Source organism: Chinchilla lanigera, unplaced genomic scaffold (genome assembly GCF_000276665.1).
Source record: "Chinchilla lanigera isolate Chin_1 unplaced genomic scaffold, ChiLan1.0 scaffold00013, whole genome shotgun sequence".
NCBI classification, from domain to species: Eukaryota; Metazoa; Chordata; class Mammalia; order Rodentia; family Chinchillidae; genus Chinchilla; species Chinchilla lanigera.
The window spans coordinates 9,538,121-9,554,002 of record NW_004955414.1 but is presented as its reverse complement, the minus strand read 5'-3'; the positions used below and the strand labels follow the sequence as shown (position 1 = coordinate 9,554,002).

Genomic DNA, 15,882 nt, shown 5'->3' with positions numbered 1-15,882 from the left:
AAAAAAAAGCAAGCAAAATGTGTCATTTGGGGCTGGGGATTTAGCTCAGTGGCACAGTACCTGCCTGGCAAGTGCAAGGTCGTGAGTTCAATTCCCAGTACCGGAAAAAAAGAAATTTTAAAGTTAACAGATTTGATTAGTCTTTAAAATTCTGCATCACAAAACTATGAAAGAATTGACTAAAATCTACAATAATAAATAAATCTAATTCTATTAAATACATAAACAATTCCTATATGTGAACAAGAAAATTCAGTAACCCAATAGGAAGAATGAGCTAAAGTCATGAACAAGATAGTTAATAAGAAAGGAAATAAAAATAGCACCTATATTTAAGGGAAAAAAGACCACCCTCACTCATAAGATTCAGACCATAATGAATTTATAGTAAGAGGCCATTTTCCAACTCAGACTGGCAAAGTTCATTCTGCACGGGACAGAGTATAGAGAGATAGGGCACTCGGATAGGCAAGATTGAAAACTACACTGAATGTTTACAGTTTTAAAAGTTATTACAGTAAAAGGCATAGTGCTATTGTTCCCCTCAGAATATTCCTCCTTGCTTTGAACACGCTTATGCTATCCTTCATGCCACTTTCTGAAGTACTTCCAGAAGTGCTCTTTCATGACTGTCTTTTAGTTATACTGGCACGGCTGCCACCAAGTCCTGAACTGATTTAAAACATTTAGTGTTTGTGGTCATGATGACTTTGGGGATGCACCAGAAGTCACATGGTACCAGATCCTGTTAATAAGGTGGATTGGGACACATTGTAATATTTTTATAATTCTGCCTCTCCATCCAATGGCGCTCACCTGAAGGGCTCAAAACAGTTTCAATCAAACCTTGTAAAGACATGAAAGAGGACTTCCAGAACTGCAGAAACAATGGGACAAGTGTGTTCAAAGAGAGGGGGAGTGTTTTGAGGGGGATTAATGGTTATAATTTTTAAAAATTTAAACATTCACCATATACTTTGATCACATCTCATATACTACTACTGGTGGGTTAATTGGTGCCTCTATGGAGGGCAATCTTGATTTAAAACTAAAAATGCTATTACAAACCCTGCCCCGGCAATTGTAGGAATCTATCCTACTTTTATACTTATGCCCATATACAATGGCACATGTAGTAGGATATTCATTATAATACTACTGTATGTGAACTAGAAGTCCATCAGCAAGGAAATGCTTGTAGAGATTATGGCACACACATACTAACAGACCACACAGCCTGCTGCAGATGTTAGCAAGATGTAGTAAGCAGAAGAAGCAAGGTGGAGAATGATATACAGTATTCTTTATCATCATGGAAAAACAGATGGGGCAAATATTCTAGACCTGTCTATGCATAAAATGTGTTTGAAATGATATAAAAAGAAACTGGCCACCGTTGTTGCCCCTGGGCAGGCTGCAAGATTTAGCTCTTTCTTGGAAAAACACCTCTAACTCTAAATTATACTCTGCCCTTCCAGTCAATCTCTAACAGTACATGAAAGACAACACAGCTTTCATAACACAGTGAGAAAGGTCCTCTCAAAAGTCTGATTGTGTTGAGAGGGAATTTCACCATTGTTCCAGCACCATTTAATAAAGAGGCTATTTTTCTTCCAGTGAAGGTGTCTGACTCCTTTGTCAAAGATTAGGTGGCTGAGTGTGTTTGGAGTTTCTGCATCTTCTACTCTGCTCCACTGATTCTCAGGTCTGTTTTCTTGCCAGTGCTGTGCTGTTTTTATCACAGTAGCTCTGTAGTGTAATTTCAAACCAGGGATTGTGGTGCCCCTGCTTTGCCTTTCGTTGCCAAGAATTGTTTTTGCTGTTCGAGGTCTCTTCTGGTTCCAAATGAATTTTAGGAATGTATTCTCCAGTTCTGTGAGGTATATTAATGTATTTTAATTAGGATTACATTAAATCTGTATAATGATTTTGGGAATATGGCCATTTTCATTATGTTGGTTCTTCCTACCCAAGAGCAAGTGATATCTTTTCATTTTCTGATGAATGGCTATTATCAAGAAATCAACCAATAACAAATGCTAGCAAAGTTGTGGGGAAAAGGAACCCTTCTCCATTGGTGGTGGGAGTGTACATTGGTACAACCACTGTGGAAATCAGTGTGGAAGTTCTTCAAAAAACTAGGACTACACGTCCCATTTGACCTAGCTATTCCTTTTCTGGGTATCTTCTCAAAAGAATTAAAAGCATCATACCACAGCAATATATGTGCACTGATGTTTATAGCCACACAGTTTGTAATAGCTAAATCTTGGAAACAATCCAAATGCCCATCAACTGATGAATGAATAAAAAAGATGTGGCTTTATCATACAATGGAGTACTACTCTGCCACAAAGAAAGATAAGCTTAAAAAAAAAAAAAAAAGAAAGATAAGCTCGAGATATTTCTAGCTAAATGGATGGACCTTGAGACCATACTCTTAAGTGAAATAAATCAGACACATGTGTAAATACCACACTGTCTCTCTGGTGAGAGAAACTGAAAGTGTAATTAAGAACCAAAATGTATAATAGATATTGTGAAATAGGAAAAAATTGTTCAAAAGGAAAGAGGAAGTGGGGGTGGAGGAAGGAAGTGAAAAGACAGAAGTTTGAAAAAGGGATAAAATGGAAACAAAGCTTTGTAAATAAGGAGGGCAGGGGGTTGAAAGAAGGGGAGGGGAATGAGAAAAAAAAGAACTAAGATGTATCATGTGCAGATGCAAGTTCCCTAGAGTGAATGTGATCATTATGTACATCTAAATTGTACCAATAAACTTAATTTTTAAGAAAGTCTAATTGGTGTGCTCTGTCTCTGTATTTGTCTCTTTGTCTGCCCTGCTATTCCCCTTCATGTGACAACGATCCAAGGAAGGAACGTCCCACTCAAACCCTAGTGTTGCCTTTTCTAGTTCATGGTGTTCATCGCTGCTTTCTCTGCTGAACTATTCCGAAGCACAGCAAGTCCCTGAAGAGCCATTCCTGCAGAACGGCATCCCTCAAAACCAAGTAGCTATTGTATGAAAGCCAAAACCAATAGATCAATTTATTTTTAACTCTCATGCATTTGTACAGCTTAGAAATTATTCTCACTGCACTCTGATAGGATCTCCCTGAAGCAGCAGGAGGAAACTGGTTTTTGCTCCCCATTTTGTAGAGATGGGCTCTAAAATCAAGAAAGTGACTAGCCTCCGCTCGAGTGGCAAATAAATCAGCACACCATCCAGGTGCCCTTACTCTAAATCAGAGCTGCTCCAGGGACAAATAAGGTCTGCAAACACAAATCCCTCCTGGGCAAGGCCTTGGGCATAGTCATCAGGGGCAGCTGGGTAGACTAATGACAGCCCTCAAACTCAGCCCTTAGAACATTTTTAAACACATTCTAAGAAATAAAAATGAAAAATAAAGCAGCCCTAAGATCTTCACAATATTATTTTCAAAACTCAGGGCAAAATAATTGATTTTTATTCTCTTCCTCCATCTTTTTTGTTTTTCGTTTTCATTTTCTGAGTCTCCCTATATAGTGCAGGTCCGCTTGAATTCACTATGTAGCCCAGGTTGGCCTGGAACTCACAGTGATACTCCTGCCTCAGCCTCCCATGTGATTACAGATCATAGGCATGTGCCGCCTGGCTGGCTATTTTTATTCTCTATGTATTGACTTTTACCTTTTCCTAGATTTTAGAAATAGAAAACAGATTCGTGATTACAAACATGTAAAAACAGACGACAGTCCACAAAACAGCATCTCATCAGGATTAAACAAGCACATACCTGAACTATTCCCAGTCCTCACATCTGCCATCACGAGAAAGCCAGCCAGGCAAGGTTCTCTACATCGCACACACACCCAGTTTCCCAGACAGGTGGGAGGAGAAGAGAGAAGCCACGGCTCAGACCTACCTGGGCTCCCATTCGGTTAATTCCCCAGGCAGAACCAATTTGTTTTGTAGCAGGTGCTTGACAAACGGATATGCATGCACCTGGAAACACTGGCATCTTGTTTTCTGGGAGAAGAGAAAAGATACCCTGCCCACTCGTTAATCCACCTCCAAGAAGAAGAGCTCCTGTCTGCAAAACATGTTTGTTGAACAGATTTCCTAAAGGTTCTTCCAGCTCCAACGTGCTGTTTCCATCTTTTGCACAAGCAGGCAAGGCTCCCTCTGCTGTTCTCCTTCAACAATAAACAGCATCGGTACAGCGCGCCAGTGAGCTCCAGAGCTGCCTGCCGCCCTCCCGTCTGTGTTCTCTAAATCTGGGCCTGTGGCTCATCTTCCCTCTGCAGCAATTTTCCCAAGCCTCTTTGGCTGAACCAGAAGGGCCTCCTTATTGGCCTCCTCAGCAGGCTGTCCACACAATGAGGCCTGGCCAAGCAGCCAGGGGTCAGGGCCAAGGCCCAGAGCAGGGTCAGACATTTCCCGCAATGGTCCTCGCCCCAGCAGCCAGAGATCCAGCAACAACGAAAGTGTCTGTCTCTTCCCTTCCTGGAAGACCATAAAATCAGGCAGGACCCTTCCCTCAGCTGTTCTGATGCCCTTCTCACTGGAAGCAAAAGAAAAGTAAAAAGGAAATAACTGTCTACACACACTGACACCAGAATCAACGCGGACAGACCACAGGAATTCCCCCAATTTTGTCTCCCATGTTTGCGACAGGTCCTGTGTCATGCTAAGGAATGACTGTTGGTCCAGAGCCCGGATGCTTTACATACACCCGCCCACTTCATCCTCTAGACAGCATCTCTTGGGCGCTGTCAATATCAATAAACATTTACGTTTACAGAGCCTTCTAGTTTGCTAGGTGCTTTCCTGTACATTATCTTGTTGTGTCCTGGCAAATTCCTATGAGAAGATAGGATGCAAAGTCACCCTCAATGTGGACCCCCAACACACACACACACACACACACACACACACACACACAGAGTGTGCCTTAAACCATCTACTGCCAAGACGTGCAGATTTTCTGTCAGAAATGTGGCCAGAAGCGCCCCTCTGTTCAGCCTTTATCCCCCACTGCACAGAGTGGCTCAGGTGCGCATCAGCTCTCTTTACAGTCCTCTCACCCCTGTGGCCAGTTCTCCCAAAAGTGCCTACCAAACCTCAATCTTAAGAATGAAGTTTAGGGGCTGGGGATTTAGCTCAGCGGCACAGCGCCTGCCTGGCAAGTGCAGCGTCATGAGTTCAATTCCTGGCACTGGAAAAAAAAAAAAAAAGAATGAAGTTTAGCCGGGCGTGGTGGCACACACCTGTGATCCCAGCACTCGGGAAGCTGAGGCAGGAGGATTGCTGTGAGTTCGAGACCAGCCTGGGCTACATAAGCAAGTTCAAGGCCAGCCTGAACTACACAGTGAAACCCTGTCTCAAAAATAATAATAAAAATAATAATAGGGGTCAGTGAAATGAGGTTCTTTACAATATGACTCAAATTCACCTCTGAGCAATCCCTGCACACAGTAAGCTCCATCCAAAGATCTCTCTCTCTTGTCCAAATTCCGTTTTTTCTGGCCTTCACATCTCTGCATATGTCCTTCCTCCTCCCTAGCACACACTTTGTCCTGCTAAAGACTTGCTTTTTCAAGAAGCTTAGACGCCCCTTCTCTGCGACATTTTCCCAGATCCTCCAGGCACAATGCATGTCTTCTGCCTTGGTTTCCAGGAGCCCTCCGTAAGTAACACAGCCGCAGCGCCCATCACACTGTGTTGTAATTATCCATCTTCTGCTACTCTGACTTCCTCAAACTAGAATTCAGTAAGTATTTAGTGCAGAAATGGGTGAGAAGGGGGACATTTTAAAGCTAAAATAAGCTATGGCTTTCAACGAATTCTAGATTTCAAACACCCTTAGGGACCAAAAAGCAGAGGTCCAAACCTTTCTGAAGATAACAGATAAATACATAGCTATCCAAGGGTGACATCCAAATACTAACAACTGAAGTATAAAGAGCACAGCTGCCTCAATAGCAAGTTTTCAATAATCATCGAAAGCCTTAACAAAGTCCACACTCTTTGACCAAGCAGTGCTGCTTCTGGGAATCTTTCCAAGGAATGATTCCAAGAAGTGCACAAAGATTTACACACAAGAAAGTCCCACTATTACTCGGTCCAGACCTCCACGATGGAAGGAGTGAATCCTCTGTCCAACAACAGAGAAGCGGCTGCACATTTCCACAGAGCCACACGAAGTAACATTATGAAATAAGTATTTGCAAAGAAATGTATTTTCAAATCTCTTGCTGGGTGTGGTGTTGCACAACTTTAATCCCAGCACTACCCAGGCTGAGGGAGGAGAATCAGCACGAGTTCCATGCCGGCCTGGGCTACGTGGGCTACAGCCTAGAATACACAGAGCCACCCTGTCTCAAGAAATATAAATAAATAAATAAATATCCTTACCTCTGGCTGGTGGGATAGCTTACTTTCCTGTTTATATATTTATGTCCTCCCTAAATTTCATTTAATAACAAGATTTATTCAATAAATAGGACTTATTTAGAAACAATACACATTACTAAAATACCATAGGGACTTAATAGTGGTGAAAGAAATACACAGTAGATACATGTGCAATGCTAGTGACCTTCCACATTGAAATGGCTCTTCTAGAAAATAAGATCTTACCAAAGCCAACAAAAGGCTTTTCATGCAGTGAGCTCACTGCTCTAAATTCACTTTAAGGAAAGAACTGAACAAACTGAAAATGCTAACTGAACAAAAATTCTCATTATATCATATCTAAAAGAGTAAAGACTTGGAAGCAATCCAAACGTTCAAAGAGGGATAGTGCAGAATATAGAACTATCTATTCCATAGAATGTGGGACAGCCGTCAGAAATGCCAATTATGAAAACTATGTTAGAAACATGAAATAATGTTAACAATTGGCTATAAAATGAAAATACACAAAGCTGCATTTGTGAAGACTGCAGTTACGAAAAATCAGTATGCATGTGAACAAGGGAATTGCAAAAGTAAAAATTATAATATTGTATTAGGATTATAAGGTTCCAGGGAGCTTTTTACTTTTTAAGCTTTGTCCTCTTTTTTCTTTAAACAAATATTTAACATTCTGCACATGTCACAGACACTTTTTTTTAGCCTTAGAGGAGAATAAATTGCCAATAGGAACACAATCACCATCAAGGTTGTGGTGCGCCCCGCTCCATCTCTTCTTCCTATATACTGGGTAGTTTTGCTTTGTTTCTGTCATGGTTGTAATCATGATAGAATCACGATAAAGTTGTTACAAAATCATTTCCATTTTTAAAAACCAGAGAAGTTGACACAAGTTCTCCACGAGAATAGTGGTGGTTTGTTTCAAAGGTGCTCAGAAGACCTCATATAATGTCTACTTTTAAGCAAAGAACAAACAATATACGATCATGACAAAAGAGACTGATCAAAGTTCCTGCACTGCTCATGACCCGCAGGCCTATGTCAGCAGCCATCAGCAAGAGCACGGACAGGACTGTGTCACCAAAGCTGATGTCACGGGAGAGCTGAGGGAATTTTACTAGACTTTGGAAATAGATAGAGTGGTGTATTAAGTTTCAGTTCAGAAAACGCCTGAAGGAAACAAATCTAACAGTCACTAGGACCAGAACAGTCAACCCCCTTTATATCTGTCCTGTCCTCCTCGGGCCACCGGCTCCACCTTCACGGAGGCCACAGTGCGTGGAGCAGCAGCTGTTTGCTACGCTGCCTGCTCCCCCGGTCCCTTTTCCTCCCTTCCGGCTGCAGCCGCTGCTGCACTGCAGATCACTCACGCAGGCCTCACTTGCCTCTAGACAGAGGAACAGGGAAGCGGGGAAGCATAGCTAAGGATGCGCAGACACTGCTGCCACGAAGTGAGTGTGGCCCCAGGGGTGCGGGAGGCTGCGCTGTTGCCATGGAGGGGCTCCGTCCCTGCTGTGTGTGGACCTTTCCTGCTGTCAAACAATGGGCCCTCTCAACACAAACCAACTACGCACAGATTACAGGCCTGGCTGCCACGGCCCCTGCCTTCTGTTCCTAGGACACAGGAGACGCTGCCTTGGACCGGCCGAGAGGCGGTGTCACGGCTAACAAAGCAAACCCCCTTGTGAGTCGAGCAGAATCTTAGCATCTGCAGCCCTTGATGTTTTAGAAACGACCCCTGTGTGAGACGCAGAGTGACTGTGCTGCACCCTCTCCTCGGAACTAACCTGACCCTGGCATTCCCATTCCCACATGTGAGTCTCCTGGGGAGCTCGCAGCTGCTTCCACCATGTCGTTTGTAAAACGAGGACTAGGGCCCGGGTTAGGAACGTAAACTTTGGAGTCAAATCACCCAAGTCAGAATCCCACCGCTGCTTTTTGTGAGTCGGGCGACCTTCGGTAATTTTCCTATGCCTGTGCGCCTTTATTTGCAAATAGAGATTATAACAGGCCCAACAACACAGGCTGGCATGCAGATTAATTCACAAGGCACAGGAAGGGCTCAGTGAGTGTCAGGTGCCACCCCCGTTCTTGTTGCTGGTGTTACTGTTGGAGGAAGCTCAAATTCCCTAGCAGGGCACACAGACGCTCCGTGAGCCAGGTGCGCACATCCTTCTGGCTTTGTTTCTCATGGCCTTTGTGTAACCACCACACTGACCGCCAGCGGTGCCAAGCTCCCAGGGTGTGGGCCCCAGGCAGGTTCATCGCGCTCCACATCGGTGAGCACCAGGGACTCTGAACTGGCTTCCCGTGTGAGTTAGTCCGTCTCTCCTCTGTGCTTGCTCTGAGTTCTACAGAGACTCTGCACAGACCTTCGCTATGCTCCTTGGCTGATGTATCCTGCTTCCTCTAGCAGGCCTTCAAAACACAGGCCCTTGTGAATTCCTACCTGTACCTTCACTGCCTGGCATTTCAATAGGCTCTAGACAAATATTTATTAAATAAATGCAAAAGAAAAACTGATTAATATACCCAGAAGCTGGGGATGCTTTTCAGAGAAAGTAAATATCAGGATGAGGAAATCAAACCCCCAAACACCTTGATCCGAAGAAGAGTTAACTGGCAAAGATCAGCTATCTACAGAGAAAAAGACTGCAATTTGCCAGGAGAATACCAAACCTTCTTTCAGTGCGGTATCTTTGCACTGGGGGAGGGGAAAACTGAAGTGATGTGCACCACGGTTCCACACCAGCTGACCAGACACTGAACAAGCGCTTCTACAATTTTTCTTCTTCATAAAACAACAGTCATAGCGGAACAAGAAATACTTTTCAACTTGCCTGAAGGGCAGATAATTTAAATAAAACACTGCAGAGACTCAGACTGCAAGAAAGAAGGGAGCTAATCTTTGTTGAATGTCTACAATGAACCAGATACTTAAAAACTAATACAATTTCTATATTAATTTTTAAATGTGCTAGACACAGACTCACTTTATGTGCATTATCAAGTCAGACCAAAAAAAAGTCTTCAACAATTCTTGAGATATGAGTATTAGCCTTTGTTTTGCAGATGACAAGAATATATCTAGTCATTCTGTGCGTGTTTATTGAGCATCTACTACATACAAGTCACAGACCCAGGAGCAGGGGATGCAGGGTTAAACAAGCAGCCAAGGTCCTCCTCCCATTGAGCATAAAAAAAAAAAAAAAAAAAAAAAAATGGAGCATTGAATGCACAGGAAAATAAATGTGTACATAAATGAACAAGAAAAATATCAGATAGCGACAGGTGCTAGTAGAGAATTAAAATAGGACGAAGGAACTATTTTAGTCTGAGTTGTCAGAGAAGGCCTTTCTGAAGTAGCTAAATTTAATATGAGATTTGAATATGGAGAAGCCACACACAAAGATTAGAAGAGCATTTTAGGCCGAAAGATCAGCTAATGCAAAGGCCCTACAATGAGACTGACCTTGGCACACCAAAGGACTGAAAAAAGAGACACAGAGGCCGAGTACATCATCAAGGAGAGGGCTGGGAGCCAGTGCGGGGCAGGTCACACAGATCTCCGAAAACGAGGGCAAGGAATTCAGATTTCTTTCTGTGTGCAGTGGGAAAGGGGGTGTTATGTGTGATACAAATTATCATTTTAATAGTCTCTCTAATTCCTACAACAGAGGGTGTCGTAGCATTAAATATATATAAACAAGAGTAGTTACACGGTTATTGCAAGGCATCTAGTTGAGAGATAGGGTCTTGGTAATGTATGAGGAAAAGATAAACTTGGAAACGCTTTTTGTTTTAGTCATTGGTACTTGAGATTGAACCCAGAGCTTTCGCCCTAAGCTACATCCTCAGTCTGTTTTTTTAATTTATGTATTTATTTATTTATTCATTTATTTATTTATTTATTTTGCTCTTTTTGAGACAGGGTCTCACTATGCAGTTCAGGCTCTCCTTGAGCTCACTTTGTAGCCCAGGCTGGTCTCAAACTCGCAACAATCCTCCCGCCTCAGCCTCCCGAGTGCTGGGATTACAGGTGTGCGCCACCACGCCCAGCCTGTTTTTTTAATTTTTTGATATAGAGTCTCACTAAGTCACTACGCTGACCTGGCTAGGTGATCCTCCTGCCTCAACTTCCCAGAGTACTGAGCTGATAGGCATGCGCCACCACACGCAGCTTGGGAAAGCTTTTGAAGATAAAGAGGATAGGGCTTGCTGAAGGATTAATAACAACGGGTAAGAAAGAATACAAAATAACGCCTAGATATTCTGCCTTGTGCACATGGGGGTCAGCGGTACCACGTACTGAGGTGGAGGATTTGGAAAACCATATGCTTGAAGCAGAGTATGATTTAAGAGTTCTCTTTTGGCCATGTTAAATTTGAAACACCTCCTAGACACCTCTGTGGACATGCATCTGAAGTTCTGTAGGGAGTTTGAGGCTGAGGGTCATTAGCAAACGGATGTTACTTAAAACCACTGGATTAGTAGAGGATATCGACAGGGAGTGAATACACAGAGATGAGGAGGGGGCCATTACAGAATCCGGGTCCATCCCCATGTAGACCCTGGGGAGCAAAGAATTAAAGAGAGCCCAGAGAGGTATGGACAAGACCAGGAAAGTAGAATGAAAATAGCAAAGAAAACAGTGATAAGCCTTGCAAGTGCTACTGAAAAAATAAGACTTTTAAAAAGAAGCGGGCCTTAGATCTGACAGCAGGAAGGTTATTGGCTGCCATAGGCAAGAACAGTCCAGGCTGAGTAAAGGGAAGATTATTAGCGTGAGGAGAAAGTCAAAGCCAAAACTACGCGTGACCTACAAGTTTTAATCAGAAAAGAAAGAGACACTAGGAGTTGGTGCTCGGGGGATATAATGTCAACAGATTTTCAAACTAAAATGAATTTATTCTGCAGTACTTAAGAGACAAAGTTAGAAAAGTTTTGACAGTTTGGGGGGTACTGCTTTGTTCTCAGTCAAGAAATACTAGAGAATGTTTATTTGCTACTGAGAAGTATCAGCTGCTAAGGGTAATTTCACCACAGCAATTTCACAATGGCAGGGAGAAGAAGCGTAATTACAAATTGCAAAGACCTGTAAGACTTAGCCTTAACAAAGTTAACAGTGTTTCCAAGGTTAGAAAACAAAACTTGCAGGCAGAGTCTAGGACGCTGAGCCAGGTCAGCGCTGGCCCTACGTGCATACGCTGTCCGCCACACCACTGCCTGAAAACACACAGCAGCACCTGCAAAAGATCCCAGCTCCGGCTTCTGAAGATGGTCAGACAGGGTCGGAAGGAATCTTCAGAGAACGCAGGAGAGCCCATGCAAACACACCCCCATCCTCACTTCTGTGTAAGCCAGCTGTTTCTCATACACTTCTTTTATTGCATCTTCCTCAAATGTCGTTTCTGTTTGCACATCTGGTAGGGATCCAACTAGCTGCGGGACCCTTAGTTGTTGCCACCATATGTTCAGAGTGGGTATAAGAAAAGCACGGGGGCAGGAAGATAAACACAGGCAGTGTAAGTGGAGAAACGCTACCGAATACATTCTCCATCAGTGAAAAGAGCTTTAAAATGCCAGTTACACAGAACTTGTTTACACAGAAGTGAGAAGGGGGTGTCTGTTCTGCAAAACTGACACTGGAGACTAAAGTGCATGATCATTTCGTGTCTGTCCCTCTGCCCAGCTATCTTAGGAGCAAGCGGCCATGAATGTTTGAGGAAATAGATTTCCGCCACCTCTTTCCACACTTACCTCTTTCTACCGCACAGGACACAACCCTGCTCCATCCCTACCCCTTCTTTCTCCAGCATCCCATTGCCCGTCCTAGTTTGTGTCTCCCTTCAGAGCCGTCTCCTCCATGACGTCCTCCGTGATCTCACCTCTGAACATTTATAACACCAGACTGTAAACACCACATAAACCAGGTGAGAAGAGGATTAAGAGTACTTCTCAGTGGGAAATTCAGTATTAATTCTTGGCCATTGTTTGAGAGGTAGCCTAGTAAGAAAAGACTCAGTTTTGGGTTTACAATGTGACTCTATTCCATTCTTACAAGCTGAATGATCTTGGCAAGACACTAAGTGTTAGTTCCCCCATCTAGAAAATGGGAGTGATACTGTCTACCTCCAGGGCTGCTGTGAGATTTCAATGAGATAGTTGTGTAAAACATCTGCCCCAGTACCTGGCATGTGGTAAGTGCTCCCTAAACATTAATCCCCTTCCTTCTAATGACTCTGTAAATGTCAATTTTATCTCTCTGACAAGATGTTCTTGAAGATGGATGACATGTTTTATATTATTTCATTAGACTGTCACAGTCCCTAGCACACAGCTCAACACAGCTAGCTTAGGAGCACTTCATTAAGTCCTTCTTGGTTTGACCTCGCGTGAACTCAGGGACTGTAGGTATGCTTTAGAGTAGACCGGTGTTCCCCAAATGCTGGTATTGGGTAAATTACACAAAATTCATCCAAAGATATTCTTAACAATAAGTAGCTATGTTCCCCTCCTAGATATCCTGATGAAGAAAGTATGTTTCACTAACTTCCAGGAAGTGAGAACGGGCTTTCAGTTTTTTACTTAGATATTTTTTTCCTCTCTGTATTTTTGTGTGGTTTATAGTTTATAAGTGTTGTTTACTTTGTAATTTCTAAATAAAAAAGAAAAGCTGTCCAAATCAGCCGTGGAGCCTAGAGTCTTAAAAAGAATATCTCTACTAGTAATGCAGATTTTTAAGAAACTAAGTGAAATCATCCCCTAGTCACAACTGGGGAAATATTAAATGGCCTTCTAGTAGATGATAATTTTGGGTTTTGTATTAGCAATAATTAGATACAATAATTGTATTGTCTCAAATATCTTTATTCTTGGAAGATAGATTGCAGAAACGAGCATTTGGAATGAAATGTTATGTTTGCAACTTACTTCCAAATGGTTCAACACATATGCATATGCATATATATTTAAGAAATGAGGCAAAAATGTTAGCAATTGCTTAATTTAGGTGGATGTCCATTTTACTACCCTCAAATTTAATTTCTTCCTCTGTGTGTGTGTGTGCGCACGCGGTATACTGGGGATCGAACCTCGGGTCCCATGCCTGCCAGGAAAAGTGTTCTACCACTAAGATATATCCTCTGCCCTGAAATTTTTTATAATTACAAGTTTTCAAATCATTCTGGTGACAACCTGGCTTGAAAACTACTGTTTACCCAGAGATTTATTCCTGGAGCTAGGAAAATAATTCCTGATATAAAGCACACTATAAATGCTCTGAAGTCAATAGTATTTAAAAGGATCTTACATCACCATCTCCCAGTTAATTGTTCACAAGCCTACATTTTAAGTAGGGTCTGCTTAAAGCAAGCAGAGAAGAACAGATAGCGTTGGTTAATGACAGAAGTGGGATGAAAAGCAGAAAGAGTTGCACCATGGGTTCAAGTTACAACCAGCCTGAGATACAAACAACTCGGGTTATGACCGGAATTTTAACATGTGACCAAAGTCTTGAGTTAGGACCGAATGCTGGCCACTTGTGCTTCCTGATGGTCTCAGATCTACATTTAACCCTTAAAGAGTTCTGCAAGGAACATTACAACATCCTTTCCTTTGTGGCGTTAATTGAGAAATCCTGGCCAAGATCTCTGTAACGACGCTGAGATCTGCCTGTGTATAGGACAGAGACTTAAAGACCATGTAAAGGAGCCCAAGCCTTCAATCGACAGCATGAGCTACAACCAACCCTCGGGAGCAAATTGAGTTCGTGAGTCAAGGGTCCACTGGACTCATTTCCTCTCTGCTCCCTAACTCGGAATACTGTTGAAAATTTAACAGACCAGTCTTCTCCTCACCTGTTCCTGCCACAAGCCTGCGATAGACCATGTCTCATCGTACGTAACCTCTGGTAAAAGTGGCAGCTAATCACCTTCATGTCCGGCCCTACCCAGGTCAGATTCACTTTCCACAAACTAATAGGTAAGTACCCAAAACTGCATACTAAGACAGTTCATTGTCCTGCTAAAAACCCTAAAAATGGCTTCCCCGATTTGCAAAATCAAGTTCAGAACTCATCAAGCTGTTTACGACACCCTCTCCACTTCTCCAGCCTTACCTAATGCACATTTCCGGGCCCAGGAATACTGTCTTCCTCGTGCTACTTCTTACCCTATGCTTGGTTTCCAGTCCCTCCAGTCCTGTACTCTCACTTCACCTTGCTCAGGAACTCCCCTCCTTTCTAGGAGCTGCACCTTCCACATCTCTCTTCCCACCCGCCACTACATCTCAGACTCTTCCATCTGGTTCTCCCATAGTACCTTGCACATAGCTTAATCACCGTAATTACCCAATTATTCATAATTAATTATTGACAGGACTTTTTACTCCATAAAAAGGGATCTTTGGGCTGGGATGTAGCTCAGCGGCACAGCGCCTACCTGGCAAGTGTGAGGTCCTGAGTTCAATTCCCAGTACCCCTCCCCCAAAAAAGACGAAAAAGGAGTCTTTGGGGAAAGGGTTTTATTTGTTTATTTATGTAGTCCTAGTACTGTACTTACTTCTACTTTGCCTTTCCTCATCTATGAAATGGGAAGAATATCATCTTAAAGACTGAGTTTCCAGTACTTACCCCAAGCATACAACAGGCCTTGAGCACATCTGATTTACAGTCTCAACATCTCTGACTTTTGCTTTCCAGTTCTGCTTTCCAGGACCAGCCTCTCATACTAAGCCTGAATCCCCACTGGAAGCCACCCACCCAGATGCCTGAGCAGTGAGGGTCTCAAGCTGCAGTCTCCATTGGGATGCTCCCGGCCAGTGCCCTCTGGACTCCAGGGTGACTCAGCTAAGGATCCGATGCAGTGCTCAAATGTTTCTTGAGCAACTCTGTGCACGGCAGTGCCCCTGAGGATGAGATGATCAAACCTGTCTATGACCTCCAAATGTAGGGGAGAGGTGGAGACAACTAGACAATAAAGGCAATGGAAACCAAAGAAGAAAAGGCTATTTGCGCAAGACAGCCTCGGAGGAAGAGGCATATAAACTGACCACAAAGGCTGGATTCAAGCTGAAGAGCTGTTTCCTGAATTGTGCTCCTGCTCCACAGATGAAAATTAAAATCACCTTAGGAAATGCTGCCTAATGTATCTGCCTTGAGGAGGTTCACAATGCACAGCAACAAGGCTCTGGAAAGTCGGAAGTAAGGAATCTCATTTAACTGTGTCAATCCAGCATCCCAAGTTTGCTTAACAACTACTACACTGGTGCTTTCCTCCTGAAGGTTCTGCATAGCGCCTTGGGTAACATACTTTAAGAAACAACAGTGCAAGTGTTACCCTTCGCATGTTATACACTGTATTTGCTTTTCAAGAGGACCTCACATAGATAACACCTGAATATCAGATTTTTCAAGAAGACAGCAATTTCTAAAACTGTCCTGATATTTTGTCCAAAGAGAAAAAGGCAGCAGAAAGCACTGCAGAACT

At 43.0% G+C, this 15,882-nt stretch overlaps 1 protein-coding gene across 4 annotated transcripts in view; it reads right to left on the bottom strand.

Moving 5' to 3' along the window:
- The window catches only part of Rab30 (RAB30, member RAS oncogene family), an 85,472-nt gene that overhangs the window by 28,745 nt on the left and 40,845 nt on the right, over window positions 1–15,882 (bottom strand). The window contains exon 1 of one of the 4 annotated variants that reach the window (XM_013512054.1): window positions 6,110–6,148. The exons of 2 other annotated variants lie outside the window; for them this stretch is intronic. The gene's annotated coding sequence lies outside the window, so the exon portion shown is untranslated. Of the gene's footprint in view, window positions 1–3,902; window positions 4,602–6,109; window positions 6,149–15,882 lie in introns of those variants that run through there. One more of the 4 variants, XM_005379807.2, reaches the window with a different exon arrangement.